General features: G+C 45.5%; 1 protein-coding gene across 19 annotated transcripts in view; it reads left to right on the top strand.

The window, feature by feature from the left end:
- Nucleotides 1–23,909, top strand: part of TENM4 (teneurin transmembrane protein 4) — a 929,900-nt gene that overhangs the window by 622,876 nt on the left and 283,115 nt on the right. The window lies entirely within an intron of this gene.

Genomic DNA, 23,909 nt, shown 5'->3' with positions numbered 1-23,909 from the left:
ATTTTGATAGGAAAATTCAATAAAACATGCAGTTAAAAATGTACACTTTCTATAAAGTTTAGCCAGGTAGGTGTAGGGATAGAAAGGTGGACAATTACCCTTTAAGGTGGAGAACTGATTTTTAGGCAGCTCTCAAACTCGCATAAGGGTAAAGACAGTCTCCCAGGCAGGTACCGGTTCCCTTCCTAGGGTCTGGATGGTATAGTAGATGTCCACCTTGTAGTCCTCTGTACACTTCCCCCAGCTTCCTCCAACGCGTTTCTACCTCCACTGAGGTCTTTGTCAAGGAGTGTAATGGCTCATATTCTGGGTCTGTTTTTATCCTCTGGATGCCCAATCCAGAGGTCTCAAATCCCCCATGTGATCAGTTCAGTATTTCCTGGTTTAGGTGATGTTCATGTTGGACGTCATGCCCCACTTCCGGCCGGCGTGTGCCACACTTCCGGTGTGCGTGCGGTGTTGTTTCTAGTCCCCTCTACAACTTGCGCCGCGTGCTTGCAGTTCCCACTCTGCAAGCGTCGGATCTCAGCCTGTACTTGCTCTCACCAAGTGCGTTCTGGTCACTCGTTTTGAGTGAAGTCCCGGGCGCCATCTTTGTTTAGGGAAAGTTCTGCCAGCACTTCATAGCGTATATGTATATATCTCCATAGAAAGATGAAAAATAGAAATGGGTTAAAATACAATATAAGATACTCTAAAAACAGTTTCTGAAGTTTAAATGAGATAATTTAATGCAATTAATTGAGTTTAAAAGGCAATTTCATGGATTGTATTAAAAATGGATTAAAAAGGGATATAATTCAATGCTGTTGTATATAAGTCAGAGAAACCATTTTAGCTCGAAATCAGTGTTAAGCCCTCCTGGTTTGAGGGTATTAAATTTGTGAATAAGTCTCATCTCCTGTTTAGCTAGGGCAGAGTTTGACATGGGTTTTCTTTCATTCCCTTTGACTGATTTCAATGCAAAGAATTGTTCGATGTGGGTTATGGAAGAATTATGAATTTGTTTAAAATGCTGAGAAAGGGAGTGAGTCTCTAATCCTTTAGTGATGTTATTGAGATGTTCCCCTACTCTAGTTTTAAGGGGCCTGGAGGTGCGTCCAATGTAGTAAAGGTGGCAAGTGCACTCAATCGCATAGATAATATTCTTAGAATTGCACGTGAGGAAGTCTTCTATTTTGAATTCCTCTTCATTAATTTTGATGGTCTCAATTTTCTTTTGACCTTTGCTCTTAATGCTCCTGCACCCTTTGCATAGTCCACAACGATGAAATCCCTTGGTTAATATCTGACCTTTAGATTTTTTCTGGGGAAGGGCACTCTTCACTATCTTGGTTGAAATAGTGGGTGCTCGCCTATATATAAATTTTGGGGCATCTGGTATATATGTGCCCAAAATAGGATCTCTTTTCAGAATTCCCCAGTTCTTTCTGAAGATTTTTTCAATATTTTTATGTTGGATATTATAACCAGTAATGAATGACCATTCGGAGATGTTTTTCTGGCCATGGTTATCTTTCCTTGTGTTTTTCAGAAGTTCATTACGGTCTAGATTTTTTGTTTCCTGAACAAGGTTCTGCATTTTCTGTGGATCATAACCACTCATGGTAAATTTGCCGGCCATGCTCTGAGCTTGTTCCTCGAAAGTGTCTCCGTCAGTGCAGTTTCGTCTCAGCCTCTTCATTTGGCCTCCTGGTATCGCCCGTAGCCATTGTTCATGGTGACAACTGTCCCTTAATATGTACGATTGGCTATCGGTTGGCTTCTGAAAGGTTTTGGTCTTTAAGCCTTCATCAGAGAATATAGTAATATCTAAAAAGTCGATGGTTACTTGATTAACGTTGAACGTGAGTTCAATATTGTACTCATTCTGATTCAAGTATGAGCAGAAATCATCCAGTTCATTTCTTTCTCCACGCCAGAAGAACAAAATGTCATCAATGTACCTTGACCATGACACCAGATTCGCTCCAAATGGGTTGTTGTTCCACACTACCTCTTCTTCCCATTGTCCCATAAAGATGTTCGCGTAGCTTGGAGCGAATCTGGTGCCCATGGCGGTCCCCACTTTTTGTACATAGTAGTTACCTTCGAAAAGAAAAAAGTTGTTGTGTAGAATGTAGTCTACTCCTTCGACTAAAAAATCTTGCAAGCCTCTTTCCAAGTTCGTTTTTTCTAAACATTTTCTGACCGCATTTATTCCCTGGGTGTGTTCAATAATCGTATAAAGCGATTTTACATCAGCGGTAATCATGTAATGGTTCTTTTCCCAGGGTATTGAAGGTATCAAGTTCAGGAGATCCTTCGTATCTTTGAGGTGGGACTTGTTTGTCAAAACAAGGGGCTGGAGGTGGAAGTCTATATATTCAGAGAGGTTTGCAGATGGGGAATTTATCCCGGAAATAATTGGTCTTCCTGGGGGGTGGGTTGTACTTTTATGGACCTTTGGTAAAAGGTATATTACTGGGACAGTAGGTTCTTCATTGTAAATATATTGAGATGTTTTATCATCTATGATGTTTTTCTCTTTATATTTTTGTAATAATCCTGTGAGTTTCTTTTGACAGTTATCTGTTGGGTTAGTCCTTGATCTCCTATACGTGTCTCCATCTTCTAGTTGTTTTAGAGTTTCTGTTATATACCATGATTTGTCCATAATGACAATCCCCCCCCCTTTGTCAGCAGGTTTTACTACTATCGCTTCATTCGATTGCAGCTCTTTCAGGGCCTTCCTTTCTTTTAGGGTTAGGTTATAGGTTAGACCTTTTTGGGGAATTTTCCTGATTTCGTCTTGCACCATGCTACAAAAAGTCTCAATATGGTTCCCCTTGATATGAGTGGGGAAGAAGATAGATTTTGGTTTAAATCTTCTCCTTTCTTCCTCTTCCGGGTCCTCTATTGTGTCCTGTGTTCCTTCTCCTTTCATAAGAAAAAATTTCTTAAGACACAGCTTGCGAGTGAATTTATGGACGTCAACGAATGTTTGAAATTTGTCTATGCTGGATGTTGGGGCGTATTTCAAACCCTTCTGTAGTACGGCGGTTTCTGTTGAGGTTAGGGTATGTGAGCTAATGTTAAAGATTTTCACCCTTTCGGGTAGTCCACATCCTTCTCTCGTATTACTAGGGTTTTCTGTTGGTTTTTTATTTTTGTTATTTCTTCTTTTGCGTTTCTTTCTTTGGTTTTTATGCTGCTTTCTCTTCTGTTTTTTTCCTCCTCTGGTTCCCCTGTGTGTCGGCTTGTGATTTTTATTTTTATTTTTATTTTTGGCTACTTTCTTTGGCTCTGATTGTAGTTTCTTATCCCTAAAAAATGAGACCTTTCTTGGTTTCTGGAGAGGGGAGAGTATCTATTGGTAGTCGTTACATCAGCTTGTCCGTCTCTGCTTAATTCTGGTCTTCTCTCTCTTTGACGAACTGGTGTGTAGTGTCTCTGGTGTTCTCCTTTCCAGTTTCTGTAGTCTCTATCTCTTTCATTATTTCGATATTCCCTTTGTTGGTTTCTTTGATAATAGGGGGTGGGGTTTCTCCAATCTCTTCTGTTGAAATTCCTATTTTCCCTATAGTTGTCTCTTACGTCCCAGTCATTTTCTCTATGGTCTCTTCGGAAATGGGTGGAGGGTCTCCTATACCTCCTTGTTCCTTCGTTGTTCCATCTCTTTCTTTGTTTGTCTGGCTCTCTGTTCCTAATTCCCCTATATCTCCTTTGGGGGGTCTGTTCTGCTAACTCAGTGGTCAAAATTGGATCTTCTTCGTCCTCTGTTTCATTTTCTGCTTCGGCTTCCCGTAGTTCTTCTTCTTTATTATCCCTGGTGAATTTTTTAATTTTCCTGTCAATGAGAATTTTTTCTGTTTTTTTCAGGTTATTCTCTATTCTATCCTCGAATTCTTTATATTCCTTTTGATCTTTAAAAGGTTCTATCAATTCGCGGTGTTTGTTCACCTCCTCATTTAGAAGGGCCAAGTCTCTTTTTCTTTCTTCTACAATGAGGTTGATAAGCTTAAATGAACAGTCGTCCAAAATCTTCTCCCATTCATCTTTGAATACTTCTGTTGCTGTTTCAAAAGAAGCTTTTTTTGATATTCGTAGGCCTTTCGGTATTAAGCGGTGGTGCAGGTATTTTTCCAAAATGACCATCTCCCACCACACCTTACTTTCTTTAATCAGGAGCTGTTCTAATTTTTTCATAGTGGTTTCTAGACTAAGATCCACTATTTCGGTGTGTTCTCTTCTGTCGTTGAAGAGTTTCTCAAAGACTATGGTGTGCAGCATCATGTGTAATGGGTACTATGGTGTGTGGCATCATGTGTAATGGGTACTATGGTGTGTGGCATCATGTGTAATGGGTACTATGGTGTGTGGCATCATGTGTAATGGGTACTATGGTGCGCGGCATCATGTGTAATGTGTTCTATGGTGTGTGGCATCATGTGTAATGGGTACTATGGTGTGCGGCATCATGTGTAATGGGTACTATGGTGTGCGGCATCATGTGTAATGGGTACTATGGTGTGCGGCATCATGTGTAATGGGTACTATAGTGTGCGGCATCATGTGTAATGGGTACTATGGTGCCATCAAGCAAGAACCCCCTAGCAATGAGCACGTAGGTAAGCAGCACTTATGTGGCAAATATGTAATGGGCATTACGGTTTGTTATATAGTATGTAATGGGCATCATGATGTGTGGCACAATGTGTAATGGGCATTATGGTGTGTGGCCTTATGTGTAATTTTCCATTATGGCGTGTGGCTTTATGTGTAATGGGTATTACGGAGTTTGCTAAAATGTGTAATGGGCATTACTGTGTATGGTCTAAAGTGTAATACCACATACCTTTTTGTGATGCCACGCCTCCTTCACATGAGGCCACACCCCCTTTTTGCCGCGCGGCTACGCCGCGCAAAGGTCCCCATCCTATTGTGTCTAGATCTGGGACCACCCATTACCATAATTCTAGATTCGCCTATGTATGCCGTCACTACCAGCCACCACCCAATCACCGCCCAGGACACTCCCACAACACGCCCACTGAACAGACCATATATGCCGTCACTACTAGCCACCTCCCAGGAACGCAGATGGAATAACAATCGCCTTGCGCGTATAGTATGTGCGGCTTAGCATCATACTTCTATGTGGTTAGTGCACAAGGTTTTTTGACCTTTTTTTTTTTTATATTCATTCAATAGTAATTCCGTCCAGAGGGAACAAACGGCTTATAAATACATTTTCAGCAGCAGTTCCACTTACACGGGGTTCAGCATTATATATCTAGTATGTTGATTTAATTGTGGTAAAAGCCTCCAATGAAAAGGTTACTTAGCAAATGTCATCTTCTGGGAGAGACACAGCCCCCCGCCCCGTCTCTCGGAGAGACTGTGGGAGTTCAGTCAACCTTCCCTCTCTTTCATTTCTAAAGTGAAAATCCTGCATGGAGATTCAGATTACCGCACTGCACGTAACACTACAGGCCCAGCATGATGTCGCCAGCTCATCCATGCATTGCCATTATTTTTTTTAGAATTATGTTAACGCACTGAGTGCCAGAGCGTACAGCCTCCGGAAATCCAACCGCTGCGGGGTAATGCCGCCATTGTGGGAGAGGGGTTAATACTGGCTCAATCGCATTGTTAATTTCATCTGTGTTGTACAGGGCTTGGGAGGTCCCACCGGGAATTCTGGTTATCGGGGGCCTACTGTAGAGTCAGAATGAATAAATGATATGTCGGAGAATAATTTATTCTATAAATACATAATCATATACATTATTGAGATATCTGAGGGATGGATATGAAATTTGACACAGAAATAAAATTACTTTTTTTTTTTTTCCCTTCAGGACGACTCAGTGAGGTATAGTTCCAATATCCGGCAGGTTACCCGTTTAACTAGCACTGCCGAACGCTGAGCAGATTTATTATTTTAAGTTTAGTTTGGCAAATCTACCAGAACAGCACCATAAGTAGAAATTTTGTGTCCCCCAGCTAAAATAGTTTCTTCCCCCAATGGTTTAATTTTTTGGACCTACAGTCTCAATGCCAGAGTTTATTGCTCGTTGCCATGGGTTGCATGCTCATTGCCAGGGATTTCTTCCTCGTTGCCAGGAGTTACATGCTCATTGCCAGGGTTTTCTTGCTCGTTGCCAGGGGTTTCTATGCTCATTGCCAGGGGCTACATGCTCATTGCCAGGAGGTTTCTATGCTCATTGCCAGGAATTTCTATGCATGTTGCCAGGGGTTTCATGCTCATTGCTAGGGGTTTCTCTGCTCATTGCCTGGAATTACATGCTCGTTGCTAGGGTTTTTCTTGCTTATTGCCAAGGGGTTACATGCTCACTGCCAGGGTTTTTATGCTCATTGTCAGAGGTCCCCTAGCATCTGTCTTTAACAAGGTGGTGGCCATTTTTGGTGGGTCACGCTGTCAGCCAGACCATATGGAATATGCAGAGACCTGGTTCTCCCCACTATTGCAGGGTCTGCGGTGGGTTTGGAATTCGGATTTTAAATAGAAGTTTTGGATTTTGGAAAATGGATAAAAACATCTAAAATTAGGTACAATTTTTTTTTTGCAATTTAAAAACCAAACTGCAGGCACACCCAAACTGGGAACTGGCTCAGCTATTGTGCGCTGGGAAACACAATGCTCTGGGTGGAGTGTGTGTGTGTGTGTGTGTGGCGGGGGGGGGGGTGTAATTGTGCAAGCCAATAGGAAAATTACCCTTTCCCCAACTGGGAAGCCAGGGTTACCATCAGAAATTGAGGGATCCTGGACAGACTATTTGGGAAGCCCCCCCCCACACACACACACACACCTTTGAGGGTTCAGCGCCGCCAGCTGACTGCAGCCAGAGCACCAGGTGGCAGCAAGGCAGACAAGCCAATTAAAACTGGTGGATTAAGAGCCAATCTGGAACCTATTAAGAGCCAATTAGTAGCCGCTCCTGTGGCAACTCCTCATTGGCTGCAGGTCCGCGAGTTCCTCGTGTTAAATGCCACCAATGCTTCTCTGTATGGCTGCCACCCAGTGCTCCAGCTGCAATCAGCTGATGGCATCGGTCAACACCGCTACCTCCCAGGCCCAAGCCCTCTTTCTGTTCTGGCTGAGCACAACAGGCCCCGCAGGACCCCATCTAATGACAGCGTGCCTTAAGCACCTCCTTTTTGCTGTGACAGTGGATAAGCATACCTTCCAACTGTCAAGATTTTTGGGGGTCCGTCCCATTTTTTTGAGATGAGCCATGTCTCGTTGGGGCCAGCAGTGTTCCATGGTGGTGGTGGTGGTGGTGGTGGTGGTGGGGGGGGGAGTTCGCTAGTCCTTGCTGAATAAGTTATCCCATGCTGGGCAGGGCTATAATATCCATGCTGATACTGCGACAATAGTGACCGCTATAAGTAACTCCCTGCGTTTTAGGTGAGAACCTCAGACAGCCCCATCCTAGGGGGCAGCAGAGATCCCGCATGTCTCAGTATTCATGCTGCCGTCACACAGCACAAAGCCTACCGATGCCGCTACTAATAGATACGGTTTGCAATGAATCTATCGGTCATCGACCCAAAAAAAATAAAAAATTGGAGCCCTGTTGGAATCTCTGCTGAATTCTACAAATCTCTGCTGGTTAAAATGTGGGGAAATAAATCAGTGATGACAAGTAGCATTTGTAGGTTTACTGCACCCGGAGGAATCTGACCCTTATTCCTGGGTCATGTCTGGGATCGCTATTAATGATTACAGATATATTGATTACTTCAAAATTCCAGGAGTCCCTTCTGGATCTATAATAATATAAAATAAACACGCAATTGATGTGGATCATAGGATCAACAATAATTACATTGAAGGATGACATGGGGAAAAGTCGACACAATCAAATATCAACACCGGATTGGTCGACGCGTGGGGTCAACGTGAGTTTTTTGGGTCTAATTTTGTACATTTTAACAAATGTCAACCCCCAATTAGAGTAGGCATCCCCTCATGCAGTCAGGCCAGGGGCATTGTGCTCAGGAGGGTAAAGCAAAAAAACAAAAAAAAACTCACGTTGATCTTTTTATGTGTCAACCTTTCCTTATGTCAACCTATTGTCTGTATTTACCTAATGCATGTAGATCAGTAGTTGTCGACCTATTGACTGTTATCCTAATGCTTGCCGACCATCTGAATTAGGCCCTTGGTACACTTATGGGCCTGCTTCAACAAGCCCCGCTGCAGTGCGAACCCAGGCTGAAAATGGCGGCGCACACCTTCATTCACAGCCAGGTTGCAAAGTCAGGGGGCTGGCCCTGTGGTAGCGATGGCATCACAGGCCGGCGCTTTGAATGCTGGCCGGCCCCCACCAAGCTAAGTAGGAGATAATATTAAAAACAATATCTTTTCCACAGATTATCTATATACTGCAGATATAAAAGGCAAAGTACCGCCAGTGACCACTAGAGGCCACTCGACAGACCAAATTACTCCTTTGTGAGCTAAATCAACAGAAAGCAATTGTTGCAGGGACAATGGATATGGATAGAGGGAGCTGTGAAGCCGGAGATCGGAGGTAGAGGGACTGGGGGTGCGGTGGAGAGTTTGTGAGCTGAAAACTGTCACAGTTCAAAGTGAAAGTAAAAAACTGTCACAGCTCAAAGTGGCCGTAAAAACTATCACAGCTCAAAGTGAAAGTACATTGCAAAAGCCGTCATTTTGACAGGCTTTTTACTAGTTTTAGATAAAAAATAAATCCAAAATAGCCGTATAAGACTATAAGTTATACTCAGAGGACAATGAAAAATGATATAGTCCTTTCCAACGTAAACATCGCCCAAACCAACAGACCCCAAACCTTTTGGACGTTGTCTTCTCTAACGAACCAATTTTCTGGGCATAGAACCCCTGCGGTCCTACTAATTAGGGAGGAGGGGGAGGTGAATTTACATAAAAATACCTTCCGCCGAATCCTGTCTCATCTTCGCGGCCAAATATTATTCTATCTCTTTTCCAGCGAATCGTTCCCGACCGTCTCTGACAAAGCAGCAGCCAACGAAGCCTTTATTTACTCCATTGTGAAGGAATGAAAGGAGACACGGCGATTTTTCCTGGTTTTAAGTAAATGTGTAATTTAGCTGCAGGGCCCCTGCTGTACGTAAAGCAGATTGTGTTTATGAAATGGGACAGGCCGCGTTAAGCATTGCCACTTGTGTCTGCGGTGAAGCATTTTGTATAATATAGGTTCTTGGATTTCACATTTAAATACATTCACTGCCATGTATTTGGCTCTTTCTTCCCCTCTCTCTCTTTTTTACTTTTTTTTTTTTCGCTCTTTACCTCAATTGAGAATTATATTTCTCTATAAAACTTGGCGCTGACATCACAAGGCTGCTCCGAGTCGTATTTCACACAAATCACAACATTTCAAAATGCAGTTTTCACAGTGTACATGAAACATCCGTGATTTACTCTCAGATTCCTTCCTCCACACAAAGAAGCATATTATTGAACCGTGATGAAAAATACAATCTGCATTTTATTAGACGCTGGGGAGATCTATTACCAACGTGCCGTGTTTCCCCCATCTTGTTGGAGATTAGAGACGTATGCATCCTGCATTTCTGCTTCACCATGTTTTTTTTTAACCTTGTGCCGAGTCAAAATATCTGCACGCCGCCATTTTGTTTTATGGTGACTAACCGGAAGGATTATAGATGTTGTTCATAATGACACTCGGTACGTAGGATTGCAACACATGGGATGTAAACGTAGAACTTTGCAGTTTTTTCTTACCTTTAGGTAAATGAGAGAAAGCTTAACCCTTTGAGCGGCGAGGGAATTTGTCAAAATAGGTGTGAAAATTGGCAAGCAAATATTTTTTATTCATTATAATGACCTGTAATGTCACCTCATATAGGAAAGAGTCTTTGTTACTTTTATTTATTTATTTGAATTGATATAACAAATGTGAGTGACGCTGGCTAGGTATTTTATTTTATTTAATTATTTTATTTATTTACAGTTTCTTGCGCTTTAAAGAAAAAGAAAGCGCTCTAGAAAGCTCCAGTCCTGGGCCCAGACAGAAAGGGGGCCCAGGACTAAAGTTTATGAAGTATAAGTTGTCATAAACAAAGTTCACATTTCCTCTGAAGCAATGTAAAGGGGGTCACACCAAGCATTGCAGGTGTTCGAGAAAGGGATGGGGCCCCAATTGTTTTATAGAATTTATCTATATGAATTATTATTTGTTGAATGTGTTATGATAGAATCCCTTTATTCGTCTCACAATGGAGAAATTTCAGAATTCTCTGAAATTATGCTGCACATACACTTGTGAGATATTGCATGTAATCGTTCGATTTCGACCACATCTGACCGATAAATCAAATGATTGTATGCATTTTTAAGGTACCATGAGACGCAATGCGCAGGCATGCCTTCCAATGTCACGTCGATAGATCTTATGTGCTGCGCATAACATCTATTGAATTGCAGGTTTTTAACCACATACGATCGCTCGAATGCAATCCACAGGTGGGGGGCAGAGGGAGCACTTTTTTCCGGCGTGGGGTTTGGGGAAAGGGGCCGGAGGGACCGCTGGTGGCATGGGAAATGGCGGGCAGAGGGCGGGTGAGCAGTGTAGCGCTAGAAGTAGCGATAGCGTGCTGCAGGGGGCAGCGGTGGCGGCAGAATTGTTTAAAACACTGGGCAGCCCTCTGTTTGACGGAGAGCTTAGCCAATCAGAGGGCTGCCCAGTGTTTTAAACAATTATGCTGACACAGTAGCGCTAACGGGTGGCGGAGGTCAGCGGTGGTGGCATAATCTCTCAGCCAATCAGAGGACTGCCCAGTGTTTTAAACAATTCTGCCACCACCGCTGACCCCTGCCACCCGCTAGCGCTACTTTTAGCGCTACGATACAATGCTGCCCTATGCCCGCCCTCTTCCAGCACCCGATGGGCCATCTCAAGATGGCATGCGACATCAGGTGCTGAAAGGGGGCACTTTTTGCACCACAAGATGCAATCGGATTTGATGGATGTCGCATTGAATCTGATCACATAAGTGAATGGGTATCATAACTGGAAGGTCAAATCCAATCTACAGGTGTGAGCCGGGAAGAGTGTGGTAACCCACGTGTGGGGTCTAACAGACCTTGACTGCAAAGCCAGGGAACGTCACTGGGAAATGAGTATCACCCAGCTGGCTATGAGGCATTTCCTTGTTAAATTGGGTACCAGAATTATCAATACTGTAGACAATAGTTATTTTCGCCCACTCTATGAAATAAAGAAGCCTGTTATGGTCCCATAAAGTTTGTCTTATTCTGGGTACACACCAGGATGACAAGGGTCCGACCCCATCAATCTAGATCCAATTCCGACCGATTGGATGTAGATTGTGTGGTGATTGGGCCCTTTTCTGTCCTGGTGTGGACCGATACCGATCCGATGTGCGGTCCCGCGGTCCCTGCTGCAGGTAGGATCTGAAGAACGACCATACTCCCGGGTGCGGGTCGCCATCGGATCGGACCCGCTCATGGTGTACATCGTGAGCGTGTCGTGCCCCCCCCCCCCCGCGCGTCATCGTGAGCGGGTCGGAAGAAACACTGACGACCCGCTCATGATGTGCATCGTGAGCGGGTCGTCCTGGTGTGTACCCTAAGAATGAGGCCTATCAATTTACTAGGACTTGTATCCCATTATCAATCAGAATCAGAATAAGCTTTATTGGCCAGGTATACTTGTGTATACTAGGAATTTGTTTCCGGTTTGCTGTGCAGCAGCCAGGTGGGTAACAAGTAAACAGCATACAGTATAAACAATATAAACAGGTGGGGGAACATGTACAGTCATATAGAAAGTTATTCCGAGGGGACACCGTGTTAGATTATGTGCAAGGGTTATGGCGCGACTAGACAGTGAGGAGTTCATGAGTTCACGTGTCAATTGTGGCAGGTATATGAATTTAAAAGAAAATTACTTTAATGTATTAATTGGAACAAGATCCTTATCAGTCCTGAATCTGCCTGTTACAGTGCTGACGCCCAGCATGAAGCATTTATGTTTCCTGACGCTGTAATTAGTTAGCGGTGTCTTGTTCTCGTTACAGAGCTGCTAATTGTGGGATTCTGTGTTTACAGTACTAATTTCATACCATAGAGGGTACCTCCAGCAGACGGGGGCAGATAAGGACAATATGAGGTACCATGGAGGGTACCTCCAACAGACGGGGGCAGATAAAGACAATATGAGGTACCATAGAGGGTACCTCCAGCAGATGGGGGGCAGATAAGGACAATAGGAGGTACCATAGAGGGTACCTCCAGCAGACGGGGGGCAGATATGGACAATAGGAGGTACCATAGAGGGTACCTCCAGCAGACGGGGGGCAGATAAGGACAATAGGAGGTACCATAGAGGGTACCTCCAGCAGACGGGGGGCAGATAAGGACAATAGGAGGTACCATAGAGGGTACCTCCAGCAGACGGGGGGCAGATATGGACAATAGGAGGTACCATAGAGGGTACCTCCAGCAGACGGGGGCAGATAAGGACAATAGGAGGTACAATAGAGGGTACCTCCAGCAGACGGGGGCAGATATGGACAATATGAGGTACCATGGAGGGTACCTCCAGCAGACGGGGGGAGATATGGACAATATTAGGTACCATGGAGGGTACCTCCAGCAGACGGGGGCAGATAAGGACAATATGAGTTACCATGGAGGGTACCTCCAGCAGACGGGGGCAGATATGGACAATATGAGGTACCATAGAGGGTACCTCCAGCAGACGGGGGGAGATATGGACAATATTAGGTACCATGGAGGGTACCTCCAGCAGACGGGGGCAGATAAGGACAATAGGAGGTACCATAGAGGGTACCTCCAGCAGACGGGGGGCAGATAAGGACAATATGAGGTACCATGGAGGGTACCTCCAGCAGACGGGGGCAGATAAAGACAATATGAGGTACCATAGAGGGTACCTCCAGCAGACGGGGGGCAGATAAGGACAATATGAGGTACCATGGAGGGTACCTCCAGCAGACGGGGGGGAGATAAGGACAATATGAGGTAGCATAGAGGGTACCTCCAGCAGACGGGGGGAGATATGGACAATATTAGGTACCATGGAGGGTACCTCCAGCAGACGGGGGCAGATAAGGACAATATGAGGTACCATGGAGGGTACCTCCAGCAGACGGGGGCAGATATGGACAATATGAGGTACCATAGAGGGTACCTCCAGCAGACGGGGGGAGATATGGACAATATTAGGTACCATGGAGGGTACCTCCAGCAGACAGGGGCAGATAAGGACAATAGGAGGTACCATAGAGGGTACCTCCAGCAGACGGGGGGCAGATAAGGACAATATGAGGTACCATGGAGGGTACCTCCAGCAGACGGGGGCAGATAAAGACAATATGAGGTACCATAGAGGGTACCTCCAGCAGACGGGGGGCAGATAAGGACAATATGAGGTACCATGGAGGGTACCTCCAGCAGACGGGGGGGAGATAAGGACAATATGAGGTAGCATAGAGGGTACCTCCAGCAGGCGGGGGGGCAGATCAGGACAATATGAGGTACGATGGAGGGTACCTCCAGCAGACGGGGGGCAGATAAGGACAATATGAGGTACCATGGAGGGTACCTCCATCAGACGGAGGGCAGATAAGGACAATATGAGGTACCATGGAGGGTACCTCCAGCAGACGGGGGGGCAGATAAGGACAATATGAGGTACCATAGAGGGTACTGTACCTCCAGCAGATGGGGGGAGATAAGGACAATATGACCTAACTTCTTAAGTTCTTCTCTCTGGTTTTTCAAACAAACAATCAAAAATAAAAATGTCCTGCTTTTTGAATTGGCGTTTCCCATAGGGGCTGATTGTGAGGTGAGCCCAGATCAGATGGATCACTTGAACCTGGGATAGGGCCAGGGGCGCTGTCAGCTGTCCCGGGACCAGGTACTGGGTAGGGGTATGGCCAACCCCCCTCCTTAAGAGAGACAGAGCACATTCGATTCTGTGAATCTGCATCGCACAGGGGGCATCATTGTGGGGATTTATGGGTAGCAGTGTATGAGAGGGGTGGTAGATGCTATAGCCCCTCCTTCCCCCAAGTACGGACAGCCATCGCTGTGATCACCATTGATGGTTGTCATCTATGGTAATAGAACAAATGGCCATCGATCGCAGCAGACCATGTGATGGTTGATCAGTGATGGTTTTACCTATCGATGGTCATCCATTTTCTTTGACTGACTAGCCATGGTTCAATCAGAACATGGGGGCGGGGCTTTATGCATGATGGAACTTCGTGACACAGCACCTTGGGGGGGAAAAAATAATGGTACTTGTGAGTTATCCGGGCGTCCGATTTTTAAATCGGGTCGGATCGGGACATCGCATCGCATCGCATGCGACCATCGGATGCGATGCGATGCGATGCGATGACCCGATTTTTCCATAGGAATCAATGTTACAATGGACTGAGTCCATTTTAACATGGAATTCAATGGGAAAAAGGGGTCCTTTTCATACCCCTACTATCCAAGTGGGCATGGAGTTGGATATAAACCTGTGGCGAGCGTAGCGAGCCACCGAGCCCGAAGCGTGGCGAGCGTAGCGAGCCCCGCGAGGGGACACGGAATACCGGCCCCTCGCGGGGCTCGCTTCGCTCGCCACGCTTCGGGCTCGGTGGCTCGCTACGCTCGCCACAGGTTTATATCCAACTCCATGCCCACTTGGATAGTAGGGGTATGAAAAGGACCCCTTTTTCCCATTGAATTCCATGTTAAAATGGACTCAGTCCATTTTAACATTGATTCCTATGGAAAAATCGGGTCATCGCATCCGATGGTCGCATGCGATGCGATGCGATATCGTATCGCATCGCATCTGATTGTATGCCTTAACTTAAGGCATACAATCAAAAAATCGGACGCCCAGATAACTCACAAGTACCAAAATAATTTGGTTATGCAGTGCCATCGATGGAGGGGAACCATTGTCGATGGTCAATGGCCGTCCGTACTCCCCAAGCATGGGGGTAAGGGATAAGTGTCGGAGAGTGCTGGTTATCTACCATCTTACTGAAGCTTCATTCTCTCCTCAAAGCTTGCTGGGAGTTGTAGTGGGTCACAGAACCTGGGCCGACGCAGACTTGATGGGCCCATCCTGCTCATTTTTTCATCCAAGGACATTCAGAGAATGAGGCGAATGTTTTGGAAATAACATGTGTTTTTTGAATGCAGCACACTGCAAAATCATAAGCAAACAACCTAAAAGACAATCGGTAGTACATATATGGCTTGTCCTGTGTTCCCGTACCCCGCGGGCCCATTACAGGCCTGATAACCGATGAGTAATTGCCCTCATAATATTGTAGAGCTGAATATAAAGATAACAAAGAAGACTGCGGTAGGGTCTGAGATGTCCCTTACATTTAAAACATTTCTGAGTGTATTATTACAAAGAAAATAAATAATGTCAAAACTATCGGCCGCAATGCATAAAATAGCAAAGATAGAGAATAGAGATGAATATCATCTGTCCGGTCCGTGCTGACCAATTACGAGGTTGATTTACTAAGATGGGAGTTTTGTTGAAGATGTGCTGCTGATCTGCTACAAGACAAACTGATTGCCTACGTACGTTTCACCGGGGGCTTTCGCAGACAGCATGCGAGTCACACTACCGTGGGTGCTCAAATGAAGGGATGCATAGTACGGCTGACCCCCTAAGCATGTCATACGGGCAAAGAGTTACACCGGCTACATATGTGTTATCCTATGTAATTCACAGCACTCCATGCCTGGAACTTGCCCTGCTTGAACCTTCTCTGTCTTGTGTAGCTTTGAGTTCTTATTGTTGGAATGCAGTCTCCCAGGTAACACATATACCCTAAACAGAGGGACACCTTGTCATCAATTCGAGCAGTGATGTCACTACGTGGGGTAAAGTAAACTAACTGACATGCTGGGCTTGACAGTTTCAGCATTTTGACCCAAAACCAGCTATTTTAGCATTATCTAAGGAATGCTGGGATTGGTAGTGACAAGGGAAGTCAGTACGGATGGTGTAATGGTTAGCATTACTGCCTCACAGCATTGAGGTCATGGGTTCGATTCACACCATGACCCTAACTGTGTGGAGTTTGTATATTCTCCCCGTGCTTGCGTGGGTTTCCTCCGGGCACTCCGGTTTCCTCCCACATTCCAAAAATATACTGGTATGTTATTTGGCTCCTACAAAATTAAAACTAGAATGAATGTGTGTGCGTGTATATGTGGTAGGGAATATAGATTGTAAGCTCCAATGGGCAGGGACTGATGTGAATGTTCAAATGTTCTCTGTAAAGCGCTGCGGAATAGGTGTGCGCTATATAAGAAACCTGTTAATAATAAATAAATAATATATACCAGTGATGGCTAACCCTGACTCTCCAGCTGCTGCTGAACTCAGGGGCGTAACTATAGCACCGCAGCCCCCGCGACCGCGGGGGGGCGCTATGCATGTGCGGGCGCCGGGGGCTGCAGTGCTATAGTTACGTTACACCCCGCCGCCCGCCGCACCATCCCCAGTCTTTACCTGTGCAGGTTGGGGGGGACGCTGCGAGACGGCTGGGGGGACGGACGCTGCGGGGGACACAGCTGCGGCAATTACTTACAGCTGAACCGGGCAGGGGGAGCCAGGAGCTGTCTGTACTGAAGAAGAAAAAAAAAGCCCATACAATGAATGGGCAGCCTGTGATTGGCTGCTGAGCGCTCTCTCAGCGAGCGCTCTCTCAGCCAATTGCTGACTGGCTGAGAGAGCGCTCAGCCAATCACAGGCTGCCGATTCATTGTATGGGCTTTTTTTTTCTCCTTACGTACTGACAGTGACAGCTCCCGGCTCCCCCTGCCCTGCTCAGCTGTAAGTAATTGCCGGCTCTGTGTCCCCCGCAGCGTCCGTCCCCTCAGCCGCCTCGCAGCGTCCCCCCCCCACCTGCATTGACGGCTACCTGGGGGAGCGGCAGGCGGGGGGGGGGGGCGGGCGGAGGGGCGGGTGAGTGGCTGGGCGCCCTCCCTTTAACGGCGGGGGGGCGCCCAAAATGTAGTTACGCCACTGGCTGAACTACAGATCCCAGCATGCCCTGCTACAGTTTTACTATTTGGCCATGCTAAAACTGATGCAGGGCATGCTGGGATGTGTAGTTCAACAATAGTTGGAGTGTCAAGGTTAGACATCACTGCTATATACTGTACTTTGCTTTCTGAGGACATTTGTATTTACTGTACTTTTTATTTGTGGAGAGATCAGGAGATCTGAGAAAAGAGATCATCATATATATATTTTTATATTATCATCTGCAAGATTAAATATAACTTCACTTTGATCAGTTAGAGAATAATATATCATTGCGTTTATGGTGCATATTTATTAATAGGTAAATAGTGGGACAAAGAGGGTTCATGACCACCAATGTAAAAGGGTAATACATGATACAGTATAAGAGCTTTGTTATATAAGTAATATTGTCTGTCTCAAGGGTGACTCTATAATGAGCGTATAACGGGAGGCAGCAATAAGGTCGGAAGTCAATAGGTGGATCCCATATTATCATACTTGCCTACATTAAGTGCAGAGACTCTCTGCGGTTTTCCAGGGGGAGGGACTTGCCGTCATTAAGCCCCGCCCTCATTCCTGTAAATGCCGTTATCTTCGGGGAGGGGGTGGATGCAGGGCCCCCCTAAATGCAGGAGGCTTGTCCACCCTTCCAGGGGGCTGGAAGGGGGACCCGATTTTCAGGACACTCCGGCCATTCCGGGAGGTCAGCAGGCCGTAGGTTAAAACTTGAAAAAGGTCAACTTAATAAACTATGTCAATATAGACAACAAAAAATGTGAGTTCATGTCAACATTTTTTCATGTCATTTCCCATGTCGACCTATCGCTTATGTTAACCTTTTGGCCATGTCGACCTATGGCCTGTTGACTGAGAGTGATCGCCCTATGGACTGTCAAACTTATTACTATTGACCCTCTGACCCCTACCCTGTATAACAGATATCTCCTGCAAAAGGCCACTATTTTCCAAGCTCGTCTCTAACTGCCATTTTTCAAACTGGCTGTAAAATGCAAGGCAGCAGCTGATTGGCTGGCACTTTATCTCTTACAGAGGTAGATTAATTAAGCTCGGAGAAGTGATAAAGTGTCTGGTTTTTATCATCGGCCAATCAGCTGTTACCTGTCATGTTTCAAACCAAGCCATCACAGCTAGGAGCTGATTGGCCGGTGATAAAAAACAGACACTTTATCACTTCACCGAACTTAATAAATCTGCCCCACAATATCATCTCCCTCTGAGCTTTGATAAATACCCCTAACAGAATACAGATTAATAATAATCATCATTTCCAGGTTATAAATGTTCACCCATTACATTATTATGGCGTTTTTAGGACCGTTCGGTAAAACAAACCTTTGTAAGTTACGCAAAAATGTTGTGTTGGGCTGTCCGGCGTAACCTTGGCGCCTGGAAAGAATTACCCCAACCCTGTATCACATTAGTCGCCCTCTGCACAGCCATGACAGCGTCGGCCCCAAGCTACATCTGTACTGGGGCTAACATCTAAGCACTATCCAAGTATGGACGGGTTAAAAATCGATTAACACGTAGCTTGACGGGGAAGCGTGTGTATATCACAGAAGGAAATACTACCGCCTTTGTGTCATTATTACGCTGCATTGAGAGATATTATTTACGTTACAGACTGAGTCAGGAGGCTTGTATTAGCCAGAATAATGTGGGTTATTTCTAGAGTAAGTATTTCCAGAAGCGTTTTCAGGTCAACTGTAGCCAGAACGGCGCTGAAAACACACGTATTATATTATATATTCCTCCCAAATAGCTTTACTCTGAGGTTCTGATGTGATGTAACCCCGGTATTCATCAGCAATTCCAATCCGGCGATTCTCTAATGACCATAATCTAGTGTCTAGAACTCTGATTGGATGGAGTAACTTCTGTCCAATCACTACACTCATCACAGAAGTTGGTGAGATCAATTAAGGCCTTATTTATCAGCTAGTAAACCCGCTCAAAGCAAAAGCTTTGAAAGCTAGTCTGCTACCTTCTGTGTTTGTGCATGTGTGAGAAAGAGATGTAGTTTCACTCTCTGCCAGCAGATGGCAGTGTTTCGGAGACACACGGACACTAGACATATATACAGGGCTATTTTTCTGCAGGCTCCAGCAGGAACTGTGGCACTTATTCTAGTTCACTCTTTCTGACAAAATATTTCTTAGATGGACAAAACCATGTGCACTGCAGGTGAGGCAGGTGTTACTTGTGCAGAGATAATTAGATTTGGGTGGGGTATTACACCTGCCTCACCTGCAGTGCACATGGTTTTGTCCATCTAAGAAATATTTTGTCAGAAAGAGTGAACTAGAATAAGGGCCTCAGTTCCTGCTGGAGCCTGCTGAAAAATAGCCCTGCATATATATATATATAGATGATGTGTATTGTCAATATAAATTATTTAAAGGTCATGGGGGCAACAGCTACTGAACGACACAGGCTGGCGCGTCAGTAAACAGAGGTTTGCCGACGGGCTGGCCAGTCCGAGTTTCTCTTGTGCATGTGCTTAAAATGCAAAAAAAAAAAAAGTTTTATTTTAATAACAACATTTTTTTCTGTGGCGCAGAGGGATGGAAACTTTTTGCCTGGGTTTGTTGAAGGGGCAAAGTCCCGCCCCCCTCCCCCGTTTGCAGGGGGCAGAGAGAACTAACTGCCGCTGTAGCAGTCTGTCTCTCCATCCTTGCACAAGCTGTTCAGTGCTGTGTGCTGAGCGGGGGAGAAAGGCAGCTGCAGCGGTAGCTTGTCCGCTCCTTCTCCCTGCGTGCGGGTCCTCACCCCGCCGTCTGCCAGATCAGACACCAGCAATGTCTAGGATGATTGTCAATAGGTTGACACCAAAAGGTGGATATGCTTATTGTCTAAATTGACAAACTGTCGAAATGCACACAATTGCCATTGACAAAAGTTGACATATGCAAAAGGTTGACGCAGCAGTGGTCATTTCTACATTTACAGCTTCCCCCAGAGAGGCTATTAGAGGGAGAGATAAGGCAAATTATCTCCTCGAAGTCGTTCGTTATCGCCGAACTTTATTCACAGGGGTGGGGCCTAGCGTACAGGCAGATGGCGGAATGGCGGGGTTAAATGTTTCTGAACTTCTTTAATTGCTAATGCTGAGTGGTTGGTGCCTTATACATGCAGTTCTCTCACCGGAACATGAGGCGTCAGAGAGGACCGGGCAGCAGCCAATGACAACGCTGCTTACAGTTCCTAGTATATCACAGCACCGTCAGAACAATGTTTACTTTGTGTTCATTTATATATTTGCTGTTAGAAAGAGATTATTTCTACGTCTCCCTTGATGCCAGAGTCTTGGGGATAAAAGGGAGGATTAAGAGAGTTCCTTTCTATGAATGTTGGTGCTGTAGGCATCTCTTTTCTCCGGTCGTGCTTCGTTCTGGCGGCTCAGCGAGTCTGTACGAAGCACCTGTCGCCCCACATTTACATTAAGGGGGCTTCACGGCACAACGTGACCGTCTCTCAGTAGCACCTCTGGCTCTCCTGTCAGTCCCTCTGCATCCTGCATTTCCTTATCTGTCGTCTTTGTAATTCTTTGTGCATTTCATCGCTCTAACACCCCTCTGCGGAGGCTGCGACAACGGGGGAAATAGAGAGCGCAAACGTGATCTTGTCACAGCGGCAGATTACTTTCACTAAATCTTTAGCTGTGTGGTATAATGTGCCTCCGCTAGAAACCGCTTGCAAGACGGGTCATCCGACTAACATAAATGGGGGACGTCCAACCTGCAGACCGCAGCGTCTGGGGGGTACACACAGCCTGCGCTGCTGTCTGCTACGCTCTGCAGACAGCAGCCGCTACAGTGGAGGAGGTGAATGGATGCCTGTCTGCTGCATCCATTCACCTCCCGGACGAGGCCGGGGGGGGGGGGGGGGCACGGGGGCTGGGGGGCAGCCCAGCAGATTACCTTAGTGCTGGGTTTGCCCCCAGTGCAGCGGTCCGGGTCCCGGCGGCGACGATCGGCGGTTAGAGATGACGTCATCTCCAAGTGGCGGCTGGGGGATGCGGCAGTGTAAAAGGGAGCAAACGCCGGGTCGCACCCAGCTTGAAGCGGGGATAAAAAAAACAGGCGTTTTTGGTGTTAAAGGGGTATAATTGAGGGTCCACGTGCCCAGGTGTTGACATTGACACCAAAGAAATGTGAAAAACCAATGTCGGCGTTTTCATTCATTCACCTATTCCGTGTCGCTGTTTTGCTTGCGTCTAGTTTTTTCTAGCGTTGACCTAATACACCACACCCCATCTATATACACATACAACACAACCTACTGTGTACTGTTGGTTCTGCATCGTTCTCTCCCGGTTATATGTTTAATTCATCACATGAACGATACGCTGAAGTCTTTGCCGCTCCGACCCTATAGCATTCAGGGCCTCACCTTACTTCCGTCACCATAAATCACCCGGCCAATCAATGCCTACACTTATTGATCCTGTCTTCCCTCTTGCTGAAAATAATATGTAACATGTATCAATCTAAAATATATTTAATTTATAACTGTAAATTGATTTATAGGAAGTGTCACCGTGAGATGGGACGCCGTGCTCGGTGAGACGCAGCTGCACAGAACACTTCTTTTCTGTACATTGCTTAAAGGGCACAAGTTTAATCATTTGGCCCAGCTTCAGTCGCACGCGTCGAACATGTCAGTGGTTTTTATGGATCCTGTTGAGAATTTTTGAACTACAATTAATTTTAAATAAAGCCTAAATTCATCGCTGCCTACTTTCGCGAATTAGAGGGAGACCTTACAGACGTGTAGGTGATGACCCTGGACAGGCCCGCCGTCAGTAATTTTGGGGCCAGGGACTCATTTCCAATCCTGGCCCCTCCTCACTTGGCTTACCGTAACCCGGCTCCTGCTCCCCCATCGCCTCTTCCGCTGAGCTGCAGTCCGGAGGTCCCGGAGTGCAGGCATCTTTAACTCAGGATGCCGGCGGCCAATTAAAATGCAGCACCGGCTGGTGCAGCACCGGTACGCGAGCTCCAATTGGCTCAAAAGCTGATGCAGCATTTAAATTGGCCGCGTCCTAGGTTAAATTGGCCGTGTTCCAGAGGCCAGGGCCCGGGGCAGCTGTACCCACAGCACCCCCCACCCCCCCCAATTGGCGGCCCTGACCCTGGGGGCTTTAACCAGCCACAAGGTGGGAAGGGATGTATTTAGGTGACCCGAATCCCATCATTCAGCCTCACGCACCTCAATGACCAAGTTGACAAACGTTAGTAAGAGAATCTGATGTCTCAGAAAAGTGTTACCAAGAGAACACTTTTACTGACATCAATCACTCAATTCAATATCTGCTATGATTTAGTATCATAAGAAGCCAAATATATTACATATTTTTACGTCCAAACACCCAAGCTAGAGGTCAGTGTAGCGCGACCCAACATCTATCTGTTAATTCAATGTCAGCCTCTGACGACTAGACAGACATACCGGCCAGGATGCAATGAGAGACGATTTTAGCGGCTTCTGAAAAATTCGCTCAAACTTGCATGCTGGAACGTCTGACTTTTTTCCGGAACTTGGCCAATGTATTGGTGTGCAACTTTTCCGATACCCTTTGCAAATCTGGCTTAGTAAATAGACCCCGTTACTATTAGGAATTAGTAAACAGAAACAAAAAACATAAAATATAAGGACTGACAACACCAAAGTGAAAACATCACAGTTATTGTGGGATGTTTAGGCCGATCGCAAACCTGTTGTTGCAGAATTGTGTCAACCGCCAGGAGCAAATATTGACATGTTTGCCTTTCCGTAATAGGCCCGTTACTATTCGTCAGCCACTGTGAACCGCCTCACGTGCATGACGCAAATTCGCTTTCAGGTTAACGAAATAAAATTCTAGGTTTTGATTTTTTTTCGGGGGGGGGGGGGGGTATTTTTGTTGCAGATTCTTAAGAATTTATAAATATTCAAATTTTAAGTTTAATTGAAACATAATACAACAAGTTTTTTATTTAACGATTGGTGGCCTAGAGACCAAGATATTGGCTGCTGCATGTCCACGTCAGTCCGCTTCACTCCCATGTATAGAATCGGTCGTTGTAATGTCGGTACACCTGTATAAAACGGTTATTTTTTTCTCCATTGGAAATAAATATTTAACTTATGTTTAAAATTCATGACAAAGCACAAACTTTAACTAGTACCTTGCACAGTTGACATGGGTGCACATTGTCACACACCATAATGCCCATTACATATTATGCCGCACACCTTAATGCCTTTTACACATTATACAACACACTATAGTGCCCATTACTATTATGCCACACACACCAAATAAAATTATTTTACGGTTAATGTTGTAGAGAAAAGTAGCTGTCAATCATAAAATATGAATACTGGCCCTCACCACATTACTGAACCTAAGGATGATAAATAAACAAAATATACTTAATTTCAATATTTTCCCTAAGGGTGCCGTGAAACAAATTCTGCTACTCTAGTGCCCCGTGAACCAAATAAGTTTGGGAACCACTGGTTTAGCCACAAATATTGTTGGAAATATGTGTCTACAGGCTTGATAATGTGGCAGAGTTTCTGAACACGCCAACGGAGGCCCTAAGACATAGAACATCCAGTGAAGTGGTTTATTTAGGAAATAATGGGTACAGCTGTACTCACTGGTACACACACTGGTTGGATGGAGCAGAGCTTGGGGGTATTATACAGCTCACCAGCTGGTGAGTGTATGCAGTTTGCGGGTAGCAGTACAGGATGCTGTAATATCATTTGGAAGGCCAGGTAAACTGAGATCTCACTGGAGCTAAG

The sequence above is a fragment of the Crinia signifera genome, chromosome 2 (assembly GCF_055691185.1).
Source record: "Crinia signifera chromosome 2, ASM5569118v1, whole genome shotgun sequence".
NCBI lineage: Eukaryota > Metazoa > Chordata > Amphibia > Anura > Myobatrachidae > Crinia > Crinia signifera.
This window is presented reverse-complemented; position numbering and strand designations above follow the sequence as displayed.